The 15501-nt window shown below is 41.2% G+C and overlaps 1 protein-coding gene and 1 long non-coding RNA gene across 6 annotated transcripts in view; one reads left to right on the top strand and one right to left on the bottom strand.

The window, feature by feature from the left end:
* LOC104685980 overlaps positions 1-14892 on the top strand; it is an 80529-nt gene extending 65637 nt beyond the window's left edge. Inside the window, exons 2-4 of the long non-coding RNA XR_005603197.1 lie at positions 4760-4915; positions 6969-7169; positions 10914-14892. This is a non-coding gene — a long non-coding RNA (uncharacterized LOC104685980). The remainder of the gene's footprint in view (positions 1-4759; positions 4916-6968; positions 7170-10913) is intronic.
* Positions 1-15501, bottom strand: part of CLYBL (citramalyl-CoA lyase) — a 168354-nt gene that overhangs the window by 38404 nt on the left and 114449 nt on the right. The window lies entirely within an intron of this gene.

The following is a 15501-nucleotide window of genomic DNA, read 5'->3' as shown; positions in this document are numbered from 1 at the left end:
AAAACCTAATTAAGTTCCTCATTTAGATATTCCTGATTGCAGTGGAAATCAGGAACTTGTGACATTTCTTTCCCTAAGCTTTTCTTCAACTTACTTTCCTGATGAAATAAATTATTTTAAAATGCTAGGCTGACTGAGAAGGTGCTCCTCAGTGGGGCTTCTGGAATATCTATGAAGTCGAAAGTAAAGCTGGTGCATATTTCCCAATAAAACAATAAAATAAACCAATATATGATTATTCCTGCAAGATCTAAGCAGCTCCTGCCCTCTTCCACTTATTCCCACTCCATGCCTCACTTTTTCTTTGTGCAAGCATTTCCGATCAAGACGCATTTCCAGCCAAGACGCAAACTGGATCACTGAAGCAATCCCATTAGAGAAACTCAGGTTTTCCTGTATGGGAGAGTAGGATTTTTTTTTTTACCCCAGCCCATTTAATCAGTCCTGTTTACAGCCTGGCCAAACAAACAACCTCACCACTGCAAGCAAGGGCATGGCAAAGGATGACAATAAGTAGCTAGGAAGGACAACATGGAAAATGAACTTTTTGAGCTGTGTTTGTTTTTCTTTCCACCAGAGCCCAGCCAGCTAAGCACCCACTATATCACCTAGTTTGTGCCAATGAGTAGAGTAGTAGGTAGGATTCAAGCAAATGCCTGCATCTCTTAACAACCCTCACTACAAACCCCCATTCTTGCATCCATATACATTTCCCCATAAAATTACCTCAGCATAACCAACAGGGGCATCTGGAAGCAGAGCACCTTGTTAAATCATTGATTACTTAACTAACACAACTTCTGCCTTCATTTATGTGATTCCCTTCATATCATTTTTCCAGGCCTGAATATGCAGGGCTCCTTCACCTGTGCTTTTGTTACCTACTCTCGCATCTGTCCAAATCTGACATGAATTTCATTCACTTCAAGCACACTGTCAGAATTTGAGTTCAAATTCTTTACACATGGCTTATCAGGTATTTTCTCTCACTTGCTGGACAATGACTGCCAAATGCAGTGTAAGTAAAAGACTAATAAGAAGATGGGTTCAGCTTTGGACCATTTCTAAAAACATACAATAAATGCTGGGGTCAGCCTGGACTTTGTACTGATTTGACTACTTCAGATTTAGTTGACACCAATAACATTAAGTTGATGCAAAGCTCTGGCATGAAACTATTTGCTAAAATGCTACTTGCAATATAATATATTCTCCTGTGTGAATAAAATTCATGGACAATCAGGATTTTGCAGCAATATGACCGCATAATACAGTACTGCTGCTTTGTTTACCTTATATTAATTTTAAGCCAACAGTGATAAAATAGAATTCAGTGTTTACAAGTTTGACACCCATTAAACTGCCTTTTTTTCACTTTCTTTTCCTCTTACATTTCTGCCCAGCTTGCTTTATTGTTGTGTAACTGTCTGAACAAAGTATGTATTTAGCAATTTTTTTTGTCCTTTTACTTGATATGACTCTCCTTCTTGATCTGAATGAAGGACTGCCAAAAGAAATTAGTGAAAATATGTTCTACCTACCTAAAAGATCTCTTTTTTTGGGAAACTGTCCTGCTTTACTTGCTAAACCTGTTTATATTTTTTGATTGCCCCAGTAATAATGTGTTTTGTATTGAGAACAGAAGGTAGTTTTCCCCTCAAAGTGCTCAGAGACATTTTCTTCAGCCAGAATCCCCACTCCCATCACCTGCATCAGGTGCAGGTTAACCCTGGTAGGACTCAGGTGATACTCCCTTCCCTTTTCTTGGCAGTGGCTTCTCCCTATGCTGCCAGCCTGCCACCAAGCATCGTGTCTGTTTGGCAGCCACCCCTGCAACCTCCAGAAGCTCCCTGGCTCCATTTTCTCATTCCAGCTGGGCACTGAGGCACTGTCCCTGCCAGTGTGTTTGCAGTGCTTGTGCTGGTGTGTGGTTATGCTGCTGGACACAGAAGGTTGTTCGTGTCCTTTCCTGGTTAAATTGTCTTGCTTTCACTTACAATGGGGCTGTAGCCAACACAGTCCAAAAGGGTCCTAGCAGTTACTCTACATCTAGAACCTCACTTACTTTCTGAGGACAAAACACACAGTGGCATTGATGCTCTTCGGCTTTATCTGTAGGCAAGTTCCCTATCTATTTCTCTCCCCACTCTTTGATTTGGCAAGCAATCATCAATAAACTTCTTGGGAAGTCTACTCTTTTGAGGCAGTTTCTGCAGCACAGGTGCAGGAACAAATCCTTCTTGAACCCACAAGACCACTCCAATATCTGAGGGTGCTCTACCAGGCACAACAGTACCAGAAAACTATTGTAAAGTTTGTGTCTTACCAAAGTCTCTTTCTTTCCTGGTTCTTTATTTGATCTATCACCTTCCTCACTGGGCTTCAGATGAAGTCACAGAATCACAGGATTGCTGAGGTTGGAGGGGACCTCTGGGGGTCATTTGTCCAGTGCCCCTGCTAAAGCAGGGACACCCAGAGCTGGTCTCCTGGGACTGTGTCCAGATAGCTTTTGAATATCTCCAAGGATGGAGACTCACAACCGCTGGGAAACCTGTCAGTGGTCAGTCACTGACACTGTGAAAAAGTGTTCTGATGTTCAGAGGGAGCCTCCCATGTTTCAGCTTGTGCTCGTTGCTTCCAGCCCTGTCACTGGGCAGCACTCAGCAGAGCCTGGCTCTGTCCTCTTTGTACCCTCCCTGCAGGTGTTTATATGCATTGATGGGATCCCCCTGAGCTGAACAGTCCCAGCACTCTAAGCCTCTCCTCAGAGGAGAGATATTCCAGTTCCTTCAACGTTTTTGGAGCCCATTCCTGAGGTCTCTCCAGTATATCCATGGCTTTTGTGTACTGAGACCTCTGGCATTCTCTTCCAAATGATTTGCAAAGTTTAGAAGCCCTCTCTACTATTTGTCAGACATCTTTGATCATATTGAAATGGTCTACTTATCTTTTAATTTTTGGAAAATGTTAAGGTCCACATAAAAAAAATACTAGTATTCAGCACTCCATTATATTTATTAATATTATTGTTTTTGAAATTCTCATGTCCCTTAATGCTCTAAGCACCACCTTTTCCTATACAATTCTCATTTCCAACTGAGTGATTTGATCTTTGCTTTAAGATAATTTTTCATCTGTTGCTTATTTGGCTTTATTTCTTCTTGACCAGGTTTCACAGCTTCAGATTCTGTGTTGGCAGTTTCTTGGCCAGTTTTCCTTTCCTGTTGACCAGATATAATCTCTGCCAGTATGGATGCTAAGTCCTCTATTGCTGGCCAAGCAAGAATCAATCATGCTGGATCTTACTAATATAAATTTACACTTAATAGAAATGTAAGCCTCTTGGGAATTAACATCTGCCCTAACATAAACTTTGCTTACGAATGCTTATGAATATTAATTAATTATTCTAGCCCACTTACATGCATGTTTATAAATAGACAGCTATTATGACAATTAAAATAGCAAGATGTGTAGCAAAATGGCTTCAGTCTAACAGCTATATAAATATATATTTAAAAATACTACTTCTGCCTGTGTTTCTCAGGACAGGCCGTTGTTCGACTCCATACGCATGTGGACCTACTTTCCAGCTATTCTTGTTTCACATCTATATTGCAGAATCACTGCAGAGCCACAGGCAGGATGAACCCATTGTCCTCTAGACCGTTCAAGCTTAGCACAAATGCACGATCTAGCGATGAGAGCTTTCACGCAGCCAATTCTGTGTGCCCAGAAGTTCAGCTCAGCTTTTTCATCCCGAACAATGGGGAAGCAAGGGGGATAGCCTAATATTTTATCCTCTGTTTTGCCTACGTAGTCTTTATCCACCAGTGTTTTGTGGCATTAAAGGTGAACCTCTTTCATGCAATAGCTTTCAAAAAGCCTTCCTCCTCTAGACAAGGCAATGATGAGTTAGAGTCACTGTTTGCCATTATCCTGATCTGCTTTTCAAATGAAGATGCTTTTTCTATCATCTAAAGAACTTGTTCTGCTCCTTCCGTGTCTTCCCACACCATGGCACACAATCTCTGGGTTAAACACAGGACAAAATTCTGAAAATCTGTTTTTCTGCTGTTTTGTCCCCTAGGCATCCCCCCTCTTCCCTTCAAGCTTTGCTTGTACTTTTTTCACTGCTCATAGTCAAACAAGTTATTGAAATGTTTTTGTTTGTTATTTGCTGTTTCCCTCCCTCACCTTCAGTCGATGTTTGTAAAGCATTTAACACTACACCAGGCGGGTTAATTTACTGCACTGGTAAAACAGGCTATTTGGAGTGGCTTGCAACACTGACATGTTTTCAGCTTGAAAATCAGATGTCTCCATCGCAAAGGAAAGAATTCTTGCCAAAGCTTTGTTTATATCGATGCCAGGTGCAATCTGGCCCAACAGTGGTAATGACATATGAACACTAAACAGTTTGTAAAAAACATACTTCAAAATGAAATCTGAATCCTGTCTGTAAAGACCCAGGTAAAGGTCTTACTAAGAATTTGCCTGATGTAGAAAAGTATTTCTTTGTAGAAACATTAATTTGGCTTCTGGGCTCCCTTTAGTGTTATTAGTGGCCTCTGATTTCAGTTTTTTCATTACAGTTTGTTTTTCTTTCGCTTCTGGTAGAGTTTTCAAAGCCAGAGGTTTATTGTGTAAAAATATTTTAACAAAAATTACTGTAATTACTGTATTTAGTATTTTATTTTGTGCATGGCTTTTGCATGTATGATTAGCAAAATAAACCTTTTCTTTTTTCGACTCACAGAGAGCAACCCTGACCTGGTGAAAATTAGAAATGCTGCAATGCAAAGCATACTGCAGCACCTTTTGAAAGGGAATTGCCAGAATTTAATTGCATCCTCCTCTTCTTAAACAAGTTTGAAATAGGCTTTCATACCTAGAGGCGATTTTTTGGTTACTGGTAAGTTAAACCTGTGTAAGAGTCCTGACCCTTAGATGAAGTAACTCCCTGCCCATAGTGTGAAAGCATCAGAAACCCCGGTAGGCTGCAAATTGCGTATGTTTGTCTGATCTCTGTGATGGTCACATCCTTCGAAGCTTATGGTCGGATAAAACCGTGGAAAGCAGAGGTGGGTAGACACACTGAGAGGTTTTTAAAATGTGCCCAGACTTTGTTTGCAAATCTGTATTAAACTGACACTCCCACTAAATCAGCAGCCATTTAAAGATCTGGCCCTAAAAAATTTATGCAGTGATCATATTCTTCTCTCTTCAGAGGGTCAGCATTAAAACCATTGCTGCCGTCAGTACATGTGGTGCTGTAAGTAAGGTGCCCAGTGTGATCTACATATCCTGTAGGCACAGAGCAAATCACTTCCTCAAAGAGTAAACCAAACAAAAGCTAGAGAACAACAGCAATAAGAGACTATTTGACAAAAAGGTATTCATGTGCAGAACCCATTACCTCACCACATACCTAAGCGTGAGGCAGTGGATTTGGGTTTTGTCTTAAGAAGAACGCTGAGGGAAATTTTCAGGATGCTTTTCCCATGTGTTTGAAGTAAAATCAGGAGATGATCAGTATGCCTTTAAAATGAGAGATAAGCCTCTTAATACTTTAACTCAAACTTCACAAATCATGATTTTTGAATCAGTGCCTCAGCAGTAAAGGAAATACTCAGATTTGCAGATGGCAAGTTGCTTGCTGCAATCTGAAAGGGTCTATACTATAATGGCAAAAAATATGACTATATACACTTTCTTCCTCTGTCCATCTGCCACTGTTATAGTCTAGTGTGGGGGTGATTTTATTTAAATTTGGACTGTTTGCAGGCTGATTTCTCATTTCTGCAATCATTAGGTTTGTCACAAAAAGAGTAAATAGATTTTTTTTTAAAAAAACCCAACTGCTGCCTTGGTGCTGTGCAACTCAAATAGTGAAATCATTGCTACAGACTTCCACAGAAGAAATCTGCATACATCTGCTGCTGCTCTGCATGGTATCTCATCCATTGACTGTGTATGTACATATATACATGGAGGGAATCTTTGGGAATCATCTCAATTCTTGCAAGTATTTTCTGAAATGGAAGATGCAGAATCTTCTGGCAGTAATGACCAGAAAGACCAAGAATAACAGAAGAGAAATACATTAATAATAGAAAATGAGTAATGCAAATAGATCTTTAATTTATTAATATTTAAAGGTCATAGGAAGAGTCATCTTGTTTTACTCACTTATCATGCTCCTTCATCCAGGGACATTACACAGTAGCAGCACTGCGAGCTAGTTTCCCCCGCACTCATAAGAAAAAAGGTCAATGGACAGAGGTATGTGTTTATCAAGACACAGAGACATTGAGAAGCTGTCAGGAACCATGACTGCAAACATCAGATAATTCACCTTTCTCCTTGCTCAAGACTTGCCACAAACAGGACATACAGATGGATTTTTGTTTGCTTGTTTTTCGGAGGGAGTGGATTTGCCTAGAAAAAGCCTTTTGTGTTTTTTGCCATCGGACCCTCATCATTGCAGGGACCACTTGGTAGATCTGCCTCCTAGAGTCATGGTCCTCATGGACAAATTCCCCCAGCCCAGACTGGTCCCCTGTGCTTTCTTCATGCCCTTGGCTCCCAGTGGCATTGGTGCACCAAGGTGGTGTCCCCGGGGCTCTGCAGAGTCACCTCCCAGCACATCCTGCTCCCCAGAAGGCAAGCCGGTGACTGCAGGGACCAGAAACAGCTGTCTAAAGCTGCCAGTGCTGCCAGGCTGGTGGCAAAGGAATTGCATCGAATAAGGGAAATTGCCTCCTTGACATGTGTTTTTAAAATGGCCTGTGATGTTACAGGGTAAGTTGCAGGCTTGTAGGTCATTAGTTCAGGGGATATGAAAAAATAGTATCTGAAGATAGACTTTTAAAGGATTCACTTTAAATAGCTTATTCTGTGACAATGAAAAAATATCAAACTGAAATTATTGCAGAGCACTGATTCCCGTCTCCTTCACTCTGCAGAAGTGTCAGTGTGCAAGATGGAAACTCAAGCCCACTGGGACAGTAAATATTTTGGATCTGTGTTTTTTGCAAGATGGAAGAAAACAAAGCAGCTGCCAACAAGGTTTCATCCTGCTCTGAGTCCCATGGCAACACCACCAGCGAAGAGGGAAGATGAGTTCGGCCCATTGCTTGGCAGTACCTTGCAAAGTATACATGGAGGTATCAGTCATCTGCTTGGTCTAAATACTAAAGAAATGTAGCTGCCTTTTGTATGGTCCACCTTATATATTTTTTGACTTTCTTTCTTGTTTTCCTTTTAAATTTAAAAGGAACTTTGATTTTGTTATAGTTTGCATTCAATATTTGTCTTCCATTAAGATGGTATTGATATAATTTGGCATGCATGTTGTTCCAAAGTCACTGAAAACAGTGGTAAAGAGCACTGAAAAACATTATTTGCCGTGGATCTGAAAATTTATAAACATTAATATATTTGTTTAAAATAAGAAAATGAATAAGCAGGACACATTTTGTTGCACAGTTCTGAAATTGGGCTCTTTGTCTAAAGTTGATGTAAAAAATAAATGAGTTTTAAGCCATGTAAAGTTTAAACTATCCAGCATCTTTGTAACTGATTCCATGTCAAGTGCATACAGAATGTAGTGATTGTGATAAGGAGGTTTTCACATCCATTTCTACCAGTAGTAACCCAAGACGCAGAGGGGGGTGAAGAACAAGGGTCATATTTATAATCTGGAATACTGCAAAATGTATCTCTTCAAGTTTTCAGCTGAACTGAGATATTTATCTTAACAAGATCTAATTAGACCTAATTTCCATAGCATATAAATTATTTTCCTCATTAGAGTAGCTAATGCCATGTTCAGATATCATGGCAATCAAGCTTGCGATTTCTGGAAAAACTGGTTAGAAGGCTTAGTATTAAGTGTGTTTCCAACTGTGAAATTTATCCTTCTGAGCAATGCCTCCCAGTTTACTCACTTTGTTCCAGGATTCTCTGCAGCATATGGCCACTGGAACCCATTAAATAACACAAAGTAAGACAGGCAGCGATGAGTCAAAAATAGCTGCACTAGTGAATCGCCTTTCAAAATTCTGTCTCTAACAAGAAAAATAATGAAGAATAAGACATGCAATTAGAAGAAATTAAGGTCAATTTTCAAGCCGGGTTGCCTACATGGTGGTTTCGAAATCCACGTTAGGCACCTCAAATAAAAGCAGTCTGATTGAACACCTGCAGCTCTTGGCAATGCACTTGTGCATGTAAGGCATCCAGGCAATTCTTGCACTCAGAGTCTCTACCTCTTGATTTGATTTTCTCCAGTTCCTAAACCTCCTAAAACTCTGGGTCCTAATCACTAGGTTTAACATGTTTCTTTTTCCTGCTAAGGAAGATACCCTGTGCTTCCAGTGCAGGGCCATATGTGTGCCATATACTTGTTGGACAAGTCCCATTCGCTCAGCATGAGAGTGAAGGCACTTTTTCCATTACAGGAGCTTGTCGCATTGTATTTGGCCAAATGTGTTGTCACAATATACTTGGATTCCTTGCATCCAGCCTGAGTCATCTAAAAGTTTGGTATCTGCTCTAAGGTTTTTTCTAGAGGTTTTATTATAGAGATCAGTATATCTGGAAGGAGATTTACCTTCTAGAGTGGCTGCCTGAGGCACTGAGATTATTTGTTCTTTGGAGGCACCCAGCTCCCTTAGCTGAAGCACCTTCTTCCTAGAGAGCTACAACAGACAAGCTGAATCTCACCTCAGTGTTTTCGGGGCTGGTGTCTCTTATCCCAGATGAGATGCACAGCATTTTGCTAATATGGAAGGCTGAGGTAGAGACCTCTGCTGCTGTAAAAATGTTACACTAGCAGTGGATCTGAGCTCAATGTATGGTTATACTAACATGATGCATGGCTGAGGGCAGCTTCCATTCACAGCTACACCCTAACTAGACATTTATTTATTTCCTCTCATTTAAAATACGTCCAGTGCTCTGAATGGGTGCACCTTGAATGAGGCACAGGAAACAAGCAAGTTTCTAATAAATGGAATTCTTTGCTTGATGCATTTTCATAGAGTCACATAATGGTTTTGAAGCTTTGTAGTTATTATTATTTGGTTACATTTGTATCCAACTCCCTTCACTTACAAATAAAAAGATGCTTCATCTGGCCATCCAAATAATATATTCAAACAAAATATCCCAGGAAATAAACAACTGTGCTCTTCTGACCTGTGTTATGAACAATAAAAAGTTAAGAGTCCAGAGAATGTACATACTGTGTCTGTCCCCTTATACCTAAGCATGTCTAAGAATTTAATGGGCATATTCAGGTACTGTGCAGATAGGAATCCAGCCACATTTCTCCTAACTGATTTGAAATTACATGGACAGTAATGGTGCCAGAAGACAATTTAGTTTGCTCTTTCATACTGAGCTGAAGTTGTTTGGTTTTCTTAAAAGAAATAAAACTGATAATTGTCACTACAGTAAGTAAATATGCCTGAATACATGCAGAAAGCTGATCTATTGGGTAAGAAGGTTACAGAATCTCATTTTGTGGTCCATCTGCTCCCTCTTTACTTCCCAAGCCAACAGACACTAATCTGGGATGAAGAAACTGACAGGACATGGGGGAGGAGTAGACAGTCATGATTTCTGCATGTTTCAGCTTTTTGATATATGTGCTCATGCCATTGTAATATAATAGAAGGAAAATAACGCAGTGGAGTCAAGAGGACAATTCAAACAATTATGCATTGCAGCAGCATTTTACTGTTCAAGACTTTCTCACATATTTTACCACTGAGATCTGAGCACTCAAAATTAATGTCCAAAGGGAAAAACATGCATTGCTGGAAAAGATTGTTAAGCAGATCATAAGCTGAAATAAACAGTAAAATAATCAGATTGAGTTAAGAAAAGTGTCCAGTTTACTCCTGCTGGATTTTTTTCTTAATTTGCATCTATGTTGATGGTCTTGGAGAAAATGTGAACATCACCCTAGTAAAAATTTCTAGTGGCTGTAACATGAAATAAAATCAAAAGTGGTTCAAGAGGATGAACAATTTCTAATTCTCATCAAGAGGATGAGAATTAAATAAAGAAGAGATAAGGATAAAAACAAAATTCAAAGCCGCAGACCATGAGTGGAAAGACAAAGCCAAAGTGGCAGCGTGGCTAATGAGGGATGAGAATGAGAGAGGAATGTGCTACATGACTGTGCAGTAATCAAGAAAAGGGCCAATGGAGGTGTATCATGTCACGTCCATCTCTGCACAGCTCAGCAACAACAGCACTGCCAGTTTTTGCTTCTAATTCTGGTCACTTTGTCATCAGAAAGACCATATGAATAGAAATAACTTTCTATGGAAGCAAGAAGGAGAAAAGTAAAAAAAAAAAATTAAAAGAGACAAATATATATTGTTTGGTTTAACTACAATCAAGACACAAGGCATGTGCAAATAATTTAAGCATATGAACACTTCATTAAAAGTGGTAAGCTCTTGAACATAATAAAAGAGAAGCATCACTAGCATTTTGGATAAGTACTGTGAAGAAGTTACAAAAAACCAAAGCTGTTGTCAGCGGGGAAGCATACCTAATGATTAAAGCACCTAATCCAAGATTTAAAAATAATTTCGACCACATGATGGGAAGCATTGATGCAACATAAGGTCCCTCTGCCAGGTGAAGGCTGTTCAAAATTTCTAAAAGGGTAACTTTGGCCCAGATCAGAGTCTGTGGGTGTGAACAAAAATGACTGTACTTCCCTCAGCTAACCATGGATTTCTCATGGATTCTTTCTTATTCCCTTTCCATTCCCACCCCTCCAAAGCCACCTGGCTGTCCCTTGGATGTGGTTACGCTCCCTTATGTGCAGGGCCATGATGATTCATGAGGAGAGTGGCTTAACTTTGATGCTTTGTTTTCCACTACAGAATACCTGAACTGACTGAATTCCTCTCAAGACCACACCAAGAAGTAGCAGAGTGCTGTCAATCACCAGTGTCGCGTCTCAACTGGTGCCTCCAACCATACATCAGGATTTGGTCATGGCACTGAATGCACTGGGGTTGTGAAGGCAGCAGCCATGCAGAGGCAACCAGGGGGAGCTCAGGACATAGCCACGCACATGTCACGTGGATACTTCAGGGCACTGGAGCAGTAGGCAGTCAAGGGAAAGCTTTGAGCTAAACCTATGACATGGTCAAGGGCAATGAGAGAAATTCAAGGTCAGCCATACAAGAAACTTGCCTGTATCCAAAGAAGGACACAGACAACTATAAATGCAACAGGAGGTTCCCTGGAGAAGCCATCAGCCTTTGACTAAGGACAGCTCAGTTCCATCCATAAGAGGTTAATGACCACACCATAGATGGAGAAGAGATGACTAGAGGGAACCTCTTTGAAGATTTGTTTTCCAAAGATAGCCAGAAGTTGGCTTCACTTCTATGTCCCTTGGAGTGAAAGCAATGTTTGGAGGGTCTTTGTTTCATGTTTTTTTTCTGAGCATGCTGCCAAGCACTGGGCAAAAGGCTAACTTTTTGCAACTCCACTCTCTCTCACACACATATACATACCTATATAGCTGCCTCAGTCTTGCATGTCCCAAACAGTCCTGGCCCCGACATAGGGCCTAAACTTTCCATGGCCTAAGGACTTTCCCTTTATGGGCTTGCTCTCACTACGATTAAGGGCTATGAATGACATGATATTGATTTTGTGAGAGCCAAGGATTTTACACAGCAAAGCCTATACATAATTACAGATCTTCCTCTGAACTTCATCTAATGCATCAGGATTTATAACAATCAAACGTGAATTTGAGACAACAAAACAGATTCCCAGCACAGCAAACTTTTCCAGACAAACCTGCCCAGAACTCTTCTCTCATGGTTTAATGTACTGCAGGCACAGTATGCAATCATGAAATAAAGATATGCTTGGCATGAGCCAAGATGCTCATTCGTCAGCCTACAATAGCATGGACCCAGGTCACATCCTCTGGTCTGTGTGACACCTTCAAATGGTCAGAGTCATCACCAAAAAGTCAATCTAAGCCCTTTCTCCTCACTTTCTTGTATCTTGGAAGCCGGTCTTGATGCATTCATCTTTCACAGAGGCTGTCAAAAATTCTCTGTTCCCAGGAGTAACAAGAAAAAACTTTCTCCTTCTACCTACACTGGATCAGGGATCCTTGGAGCGGCAGGCCCTTTGTAATTAACAGTCCTTGACTGGATTACTTCATGAATATACTCTGCTGCTTTTTGACTGATGTTCATTTCCACACTATCAAAAGGAAAATGAGTCTAACTAGTCATTGTGTGAAACAGAGCTGCTTTTCGATTTGCTTGGAACATACCACTTGATAATTTTTCCTGTTTGAAGCATCTTGGCATCCGCAGACAAAGGCAGACAACTCAAGGACACAGCTGGTCCTACAGGCTCTAGAGAAACCCTGGGAACAAAACCAGGGCTGCAGAGTTGAGAGAAGACTCCACAGAGTGAACGTGCAAAATCAGACTTGGCAGAGAAAGCCACCATAAGCATGGAGCACAGCCAGGCTTCAGTGAGTGCCTCAGTGGAAAATGTAAGGATCTTTGTCCAGAACATAACTAGCAGAGGTCAGCTAATGAATAATACAGTAACAACACTTTCTCTTCCTCTAAATCCCATGTCCAGCCTTTAGATCCCATCTCTTGATGCAGCTGGAAAACCAATGCAAGCGAAGAATACTTTGACAACTCATGTGTCTATCACCTGTGGCAAGAGAGGGCCAACAGCTCTGCTGGCTTTCACTTCGCAGCCCCAAATATTTGGTAGTGAAGCAGAGAAGGCTATGCAATCACCAGCTTCCAGGTGGCCATGGCAGTGGTTTTGTTCCCTCTGCAAGGGAGTTCTTAAGCTGTGAATGTGGTCCTTCTCATCCTACAGCACTTGCATTGCTGCTAAGTCCTCACTGCTGCTGTTGGACCCGACCCCCTGCCTCTCCCCTTCCTGCAGGACAGACACTGGAGTGCTCTGTAATTCCAGATCCTCCTGCAGTCTGGCTCTCCCAGTGCAGGGTCTAGATGGCACAGGAGATGGTACTCATGGCTGGAGACTCCACACACAGTTCTGATCCCCTTTATAGGGTCTTTGTTGTCTCCCAGCACGTGCTCCTGTATTGTGCAAACTGCTGAAAATCAAACAGCATCCCGGAAATGGCAGTTTCTGTGGTAGATTATCTGATGTGGTGGCCAGTGACCCACACTGCAGGGGGTGGGACAGCCAAATGCAACGGGGCAGGGGATGCTGTGCACCAGACCTATATCCAACACTGGCAAAAACCTGTCCCATGTGCCCTGCCCTGCCCTGCTCAGTGGAGGTACCTGATCTGGGGCTGCATCAGACTCAGCAGTGCATCAGATCATGCACCAGCCTGGGACTTACTGGTTTGGGAAGGAGCTGACTACCGGAGTGGTGAGACTTGACACGTGGCTTGCAAATGGAAAGGAACTAAACCTCTGTTATCTGCTTCTACTTGATTCACTGCAAATTCCTTTCTGGGGAAGTTAAAAAAAAAAAAGTCTTCTTCTAGACTTAAGATCTGGGTTTGGAGCTCATTAAATACTTCAGTCCTTATAAGGACTTAAAGTCTAAACAAAACCAAAAGCTCTGGAGAAATTAGTATTCTATGTCTGCACACCCACCTTGGGATCCCATTTTTTTATATACCCAAATATTAGGTGAAATCACAATTTGTGGCTCTTCTTCTACCTTCACTCAGCCACTTGCTACTGCATACCTTGGTTCAAATTCAAGTATCTGTCCTGAACACAGGATCCACAATTTCTAAAACCCAGGCAAGTCAAAGCACTGTAAGGATTTACTGCTCATGTTAAATTACCAGATGCAGTAACGTCTTAAGAAGGGAGCAAGGCCAGCCAAAATTACATAGGTTGAAGGAGCTAAGTAATCCATCCCAACTGAGCAGACCTAGAAGGAACTGCTGTCAACCATACATGCAAGAGAAAACACTTGTTGTAAAACGCACCCTGAACACAGTTGTAAACAGAATTAACATGAAAATGTGGATGTTTGGATGAACGAATTAAAAGCAACGGCAATTTTGATTGGTTCATAAAATATGCAGTTAATTTTTTTCTGCAGATAAATCAAACACACCACTTGTAAAGGATAACCCAATTCACCCTGTATGCTTTAGGTCTGATATATTTAGCAAAAGCCAAATTTAAGAGATTTAAATGAACCTTTGCACAAGTGTCGGAGAAGAACCCAGCCCCCTTGGCTCCAGACCATGCAGGGGCTAATACTGTCCTCTGTCTGGCACCAGACTCCCGCTCTTCCCACCAAAATAACATTTTCTTACTAATGTCTCTTTCTCCGAAAGGTGTAAATGGGCCCTTGTTTGAGCTCATCACAGATTCAGCTATATTCTTTTATCTCCAGTAATCTGGAGATTTTTTTTTCCTGCAGATAGTTTCTGTGTTCCACTCACTGCTATTTGCTAGAGAAAGACTCTTGGGCTTTTTGCCCTTTGTATTTCCTCTCTTCTTTCATGTGGAGAAGACTGCCAACGTGGGATTTGCAAACTGCTGCCAATATGGGATTTGTGCTGCTGCGGCTGCCAATCTTTAATTTAGCATATGTATAAAGCTAATTTTTGGACACGACGCTAGTGCCTGGCATCTCTGCAGGAGTCAGCCAGGTTGTAATGTTTGTATTGTACTGCACTATAAAAAACAATAAAAAGAAAATATAAAGGAAAAAGCCTTTTATCTCTAGCTTTATAGCTACAGCTATGGTCTAAATACTTGTATTCTCCCTCTGCATCTGAAATTTGGTTCCTCTTTTCTGTGCCATAGCCCTTTCTTTTAGATTTGCAGTTTGTGTTGCCTGTAGTAGGAGCCAACGATAGGCTCCTGCTCCCTACTGAGAATATCTTCATATTAAAATGTATAAATTCAACTCTTTAGAGGGAGAAAAAAGGACTAGTTTCCCTTCAATTATATTTAAAATACACAGTCACATGCACTAAGAAATATTTAAAAAAAATTTGTAATACAGAGAATCAGAGAAAAAAAAATTAATCATTCAGGAAACATCTTTCTTATGGAAAACATAAGCTTGACTACCCTTCCTTGGCAAGGACATCTACTGTTTGGGAGGATGTTCCTGCAGCGAATTCTCTAAAATACGGCGGTGCCATTCTGGCCACTCAGTGGGAGTGTGAGTGAGACGAACTCCAGCTCCAGAAGCCCCCATTTGGAGGACCCCATGCAGCTCCAGTGAGCCCCTTGGTTAGGCCTGGAAGCAGGAAAAGGGAAAAGCTTCTGGGGAAGCCATGGCTGCAGAATGGGCAGAGGGAAGCGGCTTTATGCTGCCCCATGATGGTGGCTGTAGCAGGACAAAGGCTGTAATAGAACCACAGTTCCCAGTGGTCCTAGATGGATTTATAGGAAGACATGGATTCATAGGAAGAGCCTTCAGTGACTGTTCACAGTTCTTCCTTATGAAGAGGAT

Source organism: Corvus cornix, chromosome 1 (assembly GCF_000738735.6).
Source record: "Corvus cornix cornix isolate S_Up_H32 chromosome 1, ASM73873v5, whole genome shotgun sequence".
Classification (NCBI taxonomy): Eukaryota; Metazoa; Chordata; class Aves; order Passeriformes; family Corvidae; genus Corvus; species Corvus cornix.
The sequence above is the reverse complement of the archived record's forward strand: the minus strand, read 5'-3'. Positions and strand labels throughout refer to the sequence as shown.